The sequence below is a fragment of the Haplochromis burtoni genome, unplaced genomic scaffold (assembly GCF_018398535.1).
Source record: "Haplochromis burtoni strain Fernald_Lab_line unplaced genomic scaffold, NCSU_Asbu1 Contig_230, whole genome shotgun sequence".
Lineage (NCBI taxonomy): Eukaryota > Metazoa > Chordata > Actinopteri > Cichliformes > Cichlidae > Haplochromis > Haplochromis burtoni.
In genome coordinates, this window is record NW_024582591.1 from 653,167 (window position 1) to 660,072 (window position 6,906).

At 46.0% G+C, this 6,906-nt stretch overlaps 3 non-coding genes across 3 annotated transcripts; all 3 read right to left on the bottom strand.

The window, feature by feature from the left end:
• Nucleotides 1–1,180: 1,180 nt before the first annotated feature.
• On the bottom strand, nt 1,181–1,253 carry trnat-ugu. The gene has a single exon. It is a non-coding gene; the product is annotated as a tRNA-Thr (tRNA).
• A 3,247-nt stretch (nt 1,254–4,500) lies between these two features.
• On the bottom strand, nt 4,501–4,573 carry trnat-ugu. The gene has a single exon. It is a non-coding gene; the product is annotated as a tRNA-Thr (tRNA).
• A 1,171-nt stretch (nt 4,574–5,744) lies between these two features.
• Nucleotides 5,745–5,817, bottom strand: trnat-ugu. The gene has a single exon. It is a non-coding gene; the product is annotated as a tRNA-Thr (tRNA).
• Between the last annotated feature and the right edge of the window lie 1,089 nt (nt 5,818–6,906).

The following is a 6,906-nucleotide window of genomic DNA, read 5'->3' on the forward strand; positions in this document are numbered from 1 at the left end:
TATAGGGCCTTTGCTGACATAACACCCATGGATACACTACATAAAGACAACCGTAGCATAGCTCAAGTGTGGGTGTGCACTCTGAACTTGATCAACCAGTTAAAGGAGTGCCCAGGGCTTTAGTATCCAACACTAGCTGCCTTGTGTTCAGAGACCATTCACATTGCATTGCTGGAAACCTTAATTTCACCCACACTTTACTGTGGGACGTTTTTTTTCCACATCCTCATATATCCCCCCACACAGAAAGTATCTAAGATTTGCTTTCCAGGAGATAGCATATGAGTTTGTGGTCCTGCCTTTTGGCATCTCAAAAGGGTGTTTGTAAAATGCACCGAGGCAGCAGTGGCCCTGCTCGGGGAAAAGGCTTTCGGGTAGCCACATACTCCAACGACTGACTGGTGGCAGCCCCCAACTGCCTCCAGTCAGTGTGGAAAAGAGCACGTTGAGACCAACTCAACGCACTACTTTCTAGACGTCTCTGGGTGAGAGCATTTCTGTCCTCAAAGAGAACATTGGCCATACAGTCATCCCTAGCACTGTTTCGCAGAGGCAACCCAAGTTATCCTCAAACAGTCCCAGAGGCTGCTAGCTTCCTTTGTAGTGATGATGCCACTGAACATGGGACTTTCAGAAGTGGGTAGGATCACAGGGACTAGACCCTCACTGTGACGGCCACCATCATGTGAGAGTCTCTCCAGACTGTTCATTTGTGCTCCACGAGTGTAAGAAACAAGATTTCCTGTCTCAGATTGTTACCGTGAGGATGGTTTCAGCCAAGAAGGTAAAATTTCTGTGCTTGAAGACAGCTCTATTGATTATTTTAGCTTCAGCTACGTTTGTAGGAGAAATCCACGCTCTTTCAGTGTAGAGGTTGTGAAATGAGTTCTCCCCAAATAGGTATGCCACAGTGGCTGCATACCTTGTTTCCAGTCTGTGCTCTGCGTATCCATATGGACAGAACCCAGAGTTTTAGACAAAGTGACCAGTTGTTTGTAGCTTGCGCTAAACCACATATAGAAAAGCCTGTGCCTAAAGAGCGCCTTTCCCACTGGATAGTTCGAGCAATTTCCGTGGCCTATTCTAGTAGGGGTCTTAAGCCTCTTGCTGGCTTGTGTCCACTAAGGGTCTGGCAACCTTGGTCCTGTAAAAAAATATTTACAGGACCAAAAAATTTGCTAGGCCCCAGTGAGATTTGAACTCACGACCCCTGGTTTACAAGACCAGTGCTCTAACCACTGAGCTATAGGGCCTTTGCTGAAGTAACACCCATGGATACACTACATAAAGACAACCGGATGAAGGTCAGTATGCCACTCAACACCACCTTTTCCCCAAAAGTTATTTGGATACTTTCCCCTATGGAACTGCCGGCCTTTTACCTGCTGCCTTTCTCTTAAGAGGAGCAACAGTGGCTGCATACCTTGTTTCCAGTCTTTGCTCTGCATATTCATATGGACAGAACCCAGAGTTTTAGACAAAGTGACCAGCTGTTTGTATCTTGCGCTAAACCACATATAGGAAAGCCTGTGCCTAAAGAGCGTCTTTCCCACTGATAGTTGGAGCAATTCCCCTGGCCTATTCTAGTAGGGGTCTTAAGCCTCCTGCTGGCCTGTGTGCACATTCCACTAAGGGTCTGGCAACCTCATGGACTCTCTTTAAGGCAGGGGTGTCCAACTCCAGGCCTCAAGGGCCGGTCCTGCAGGTTTTAGATATCACCCTGGGTCAACACACCTGAATCAAATGATTAGTTCATTACCAGGCCTCTGGAGAACTTCAAGACATGTTGAGGAGGTAATTTAGTCATTTAAATCAGCTGTGTTCATCAAGGATACATCTAAAGTCTGTAGGACACCGGCCCTTGACGGCCTGGAGTTGACACCCCTCTTTAAGGGATCCCAAAAGGTTGATTCTGTTCATCTGGACGTAGCGTTTTCATGGGAGAAACGTTTCGTCACTCATCCAAGTGACTTCTTCAGTCTCAGCTGACTGCAGGTTTCCCCAAATCTTATAAACAGTACATTTGCACAATGACTGAAACAGCCCACTGAAGTGAACAATGGGCTGGGGTCAGTTCCTTGATCATTAATATGCAAATTCGTCATGACCATTGATCAACAACCACTGATCAAAGCCCACTGATCAAAAACCATTGATCAAAGACCATTGATCAACTTACTTGTTTTACATCGGAAACCATAGCAAAATACAGAGAGTGTCCTAGCAGCCATAAGAGACAAGGATGCGACACCGAGGATGTGGACAAGTGGGTGAAGAATTTGTCTGACAGACAGCTCACCCAAACAGAGAAAAACATCCTTGCTAAAGGGTTGAATTTTGCTGTCACACCGAGACAAATCCCGCTAGTGGAGCTGATCACAGCCACAGAAACAGCAATTCGTAACAACAATATTGCAGAAGTGGAAGCAGAGCAACTACGGATGAAAGTTTCGGCCTGTCTCAGCAATGCAAAGCCCCCAGCATCCAACATCACCATGGAGGAGAGGAAGGCACTCACATCACTTAGTAATGACAACAACATTATCATCCTTCCGGCAGACAAGGGTAGGTGCACAGTATTGCTAAACCAGAAAGACTATCATGAGAAATTTGTCACTACTCAGTGATGAAAATACTTATGAGCCCCTGAAACGAGACCCAGGAAGTGGTTACAGGAAGAGGGTGATAGACTGTCTGAAGCAGTTAGAACAAGACAAGGCTATTGACCGGACCTCATACCACAGGCTATACCCAGGGGATCTACACCAAGTCTGTATGGTTTACCGAAGATACATAAACAGGGTGCACCTTTAAGACCGATTGTCTGTATGATCAACTCGTCACCTATAACATCTCCAAGTTTCTGGCTTCGATCCTCAACCCGCTGGTAGGCAGCTCTGAACACCACACCCAGAACACCTTGGGTTTTGTTTAAAAGGTGAGAGATGACCATCTACACTGCAGACTTCTCTCACAACTTCACCCAGTACTTCTTGCAGAAATTCGCTGACGACTCTGCAATAGTTGACCTCATCACTGATGGGGACCACAAGGGTTACAGAGAACTGAGCCAAGGCTTTGTGAACTGGTGCCAGCAGAACTACCTCCAGATCAACACTAGAAAAACCAAGGAGCTGGTGGTAGACTTCCACAGGCACAAACATCCTCCACTGCAACCACTAAACATCCAAGGTATGGAACTGTAGACAGCTACAGGTACCTTGGTGTTCATCTAAACAATAAACTGGACTGGACTCACAATTCAAATGCTCTCTACAGAAAAGGGAAGAGCAGGCTGTACCTGCTCAGGTCTTTTGGAGTGAAGGTCCCACTCCTGAAGACCTTCTATGACTCTGTGTTTACCTCAGCCAACTTTTACAGTGTGGTCTGCTGGGGCAACAGGTTGGCCTTCTTAGACTGGGAGATTTCCATCAGTAATGGGGGACATTTAAAAGCTAATGTGTACTGTAAACCTGTGCATACGGATCAGTATTTAAGTTCTGACTCTCATCATCCACTGGAGCACAAACTGGGTGTCATCAGGACGCTACACCATAGAGTGAACACCATCCCTACAGACACAGCAGCCACGGAAGCAGAAGACCATCAGGTCAAGAAGGCCCTGAGTAAATGTGGTTATCCCAGCTGGACATTTATCAGAAATCTTTAGGAGAGAAGGACAACTGATGCCTAAGCAAAAAATCACTTGGATGAGTGACGAAACATTTCTCCCTCTGAAAACTTGCTACGTCCAGATGAACAGAATCAATCTTTTGAGATTTAATTACCTGGATGATTAAGAATGCATCAAGACTCTTTTTAAGGGAGTTTCTGTCCAGGCGATGTGTGCAGCTGCATCCTGGGCCTCACCTCACACATTTGCTAGATTTTACAGGCTAAATATAACAGCACCTAACCAGGCACATTCAGTCCTCAGTGCATGTTCTTCACAGCTGGGAGCTTCTTCCCTGTGAAGTACTACTGGGGACAGTTGTCTTCTAAACATGCATGTCTGGCAATCCGGGAGTTAGTATTTGTCCCCCTAGTGTGACACAAAATGAATGCTATGAAAGAGAACTTAAGGTTATGTCTATAACCCCGGTTCTATGAGTAGTATGAGCGAGTGTTTCACCAGACCACCCTCTTTGCTAGGGAAGTGAGGAAAAGGTGGGCTTGTTTTGAATTACATCTGACGCTATGTCAGCCGATTATATAGGGAGGCCCTAGCCTCTCCTGACATGGGCGTCACTTAGCCAGCCTGTAAGGGCTCACAGACCGAGCAGCAGGTATACAGTGACCTCGACGTCCACCTTTGCTGTAGCGTTTGTTATGCATACCAAATACGTCATGGGATGCTCAGCCGAGTTGCTATAATGACAACAACGCACTTTCTGTGGTACTTGATTGTAATGGAAAACCAGTCGTTCCGAGTTGATCTGAGTAGGTTCTAATGGAAAAGGGGCTTATGTGTCCACCTAGAGGAGGACCAAAACATTTACTAGGCCCCAGCGAGATTTGAACTCGCGACCCCTGGTTTACAAGACCAGTGCTCTAACCACTGAGCTATAGGGCCTTTGCTGAAGTAACACCCATGGATACACTACATAAAGACAACCGTAGCATAGCTCAAGTGTGGGTGTGGACTCTGAACTTGATCAACCAGTTAAAGGAGTGCCCAGGGCTTTAGTATCCAACACTAGCTGCCTTGTGTTCAGAGACCATTCACATTGCATTGCTGGAAACCTTAATTTCACCCACACTTTACTGTGGGACGTTTTTTTTCCACATCCTCATATATCCCCCCACACAGAAAGTATCTAAGATTTGCTTTCCAGGAGATAGCATATGAGTTTGTGGTCCTGCCTTTTGGCATCTCAAAAGGGTGTTTGTAAAATGCACCGAGGCAGCAGTGGCCCTGCTCGGGGAAAAGGCTTTCGGGTAGCCACATACTCCAACGACTGACTGGTGGCAGCCCCCAACTGCCTCCAGTCAGTGTGGAAAAGAGCACGTTGAGACCAACTCAACGCACTACTTTCTAGACGTCTCTGGGTGAGAGCATTTCTGTCCTCAAAGAGAACATTGGCCATACAGTCATCCCTAGCACTGTTTCGCAGAGGCAACCCAAGTTATCCTCAAACAGTCCCAGAGGCTGCTAGCTTCCTTTGTAGTGATGATGCCACTGAACATGGGACTTTCAGAAGTGGGTAGGATCACAGGGACTAGACCCTCACTGTGACGGCCACCATCATGTGAGAGTCTCTCCAGACTGTTCATTTGTGCTCCACGAGTGTAAGAAACAAGATTTCCTGTCTCAGATTGTTACCGTGAGGATGGTTTCAGCCAAGAAGGTAAAATTTCTGTGCTTGAAGACAGCTCTATTGATTATTTTAGCTTCAGCTACGTTTGTAGGAGAAATCCACGCTCTTTCAGTGTAGAGGTTGTGAAATGAGTTCTCCCCAAATAGGTATGCCACAGTGGCTGCATACCTTGTTTCCAGTCTGTGCTCTGCGTATCCATATGGACAGAATCCAGAGTTTTAGACAAAGTGACCAGTTGTTTGTAGCTTGCGCTAAACCACATATAGAAAAGCCTGTGCCTAAAGAGCGCCTTTCCCACTGGATAGTTCGAGCAATTTCCGTGGCCTATTCTAGTAGGGGTCTTAAGCCTCTTGCTGGCTTGTGTCCACTAAGGGTCTGGCAACCTTGGTCCTGTAAAAAAATATTTACAGGACCAAAACATTTACTAGGCCCCAGCGAGATTTGAACTCGCGACCCCTGGTTTACAAGACCAGTGCTCTAACCACTGAGCTATAGGGCCTTTGCTGAAGTAACACCCATGGATACACTACATAAAGACAACCGTAGCATAGCTCAAGTGTGGGTGTGAGCTCTGGACTAGATCAACCAGTTAAAGGAGCGCCCCAGGCTTTGGTATCCAACATCAACTACCTGTGTTCAGAAACCATTCACATTATGTAGCTGGACAGCTTAATTTCATCAGCTCTTTACTTTACTGCCCTTTAGGCAACTCAAAGTCCAGACGAGGGCGTTCATTTCGGGACTCTCAGTCTCAGCTGCTCTTGGACATCCCTCAACGCACCCAGAGCCAGTGTAAGTGCCTGTGCACACAAACACACCTTTATTTATCAAGTACAAGTTTCTACAAAAGTTATTAAATGCTTGTCTTTTTTAGTGAGCGGTATAGACTGTGTGCCTTTGACTGACACCATGAATCAAGCCAAGCTCTACTCTTACCACCTGAGACCACATAGCGCAGGACAGGGGACACGAGGCCGGGGAAAACATTGAAAAACCACACACACACGCACATCATGTTCTTTGATGTTTTCTCAGCTGGCTGATAGTCTTGCCTCTATAGAATTACTCTACGCATTGTTCACTCAATGTGCCAAGTTTTCTAAAATTAAGCCATATGACATCAGAGCCATGACCTCACAGGGTGGGGTTAAGTCTACAGAAAATGGTGTGTGTAAAAGATAACCTTTCATCCATTGTGGAAGGAACACATACACACTCCATCTCCCTCCTTCTCCGTTGCTGTCGCACACACACTGAGATAACCTTTCCTCCCGTTGTGGAGAATGAGGCAGTCTATCAACAGCCAGTCATAGAGATAGCCCACTCTGCAGCACAAACTCTACATACACACACACACACACACACACACACACACACACACACACACACACACACACACACACACACACACACACACAACACACACACACACACACACACACACACACACACACTAGTCTTAAAGTGCTTTCCCTCTCAAAAGTATTATTTGTGAACTATGCTGTTTTTGCTGTTCTTTTTATTTGCACAGAACAATCTTTATTATGTACTTTTATAAATATATACTAGATGTTTTAAATGTGTTATT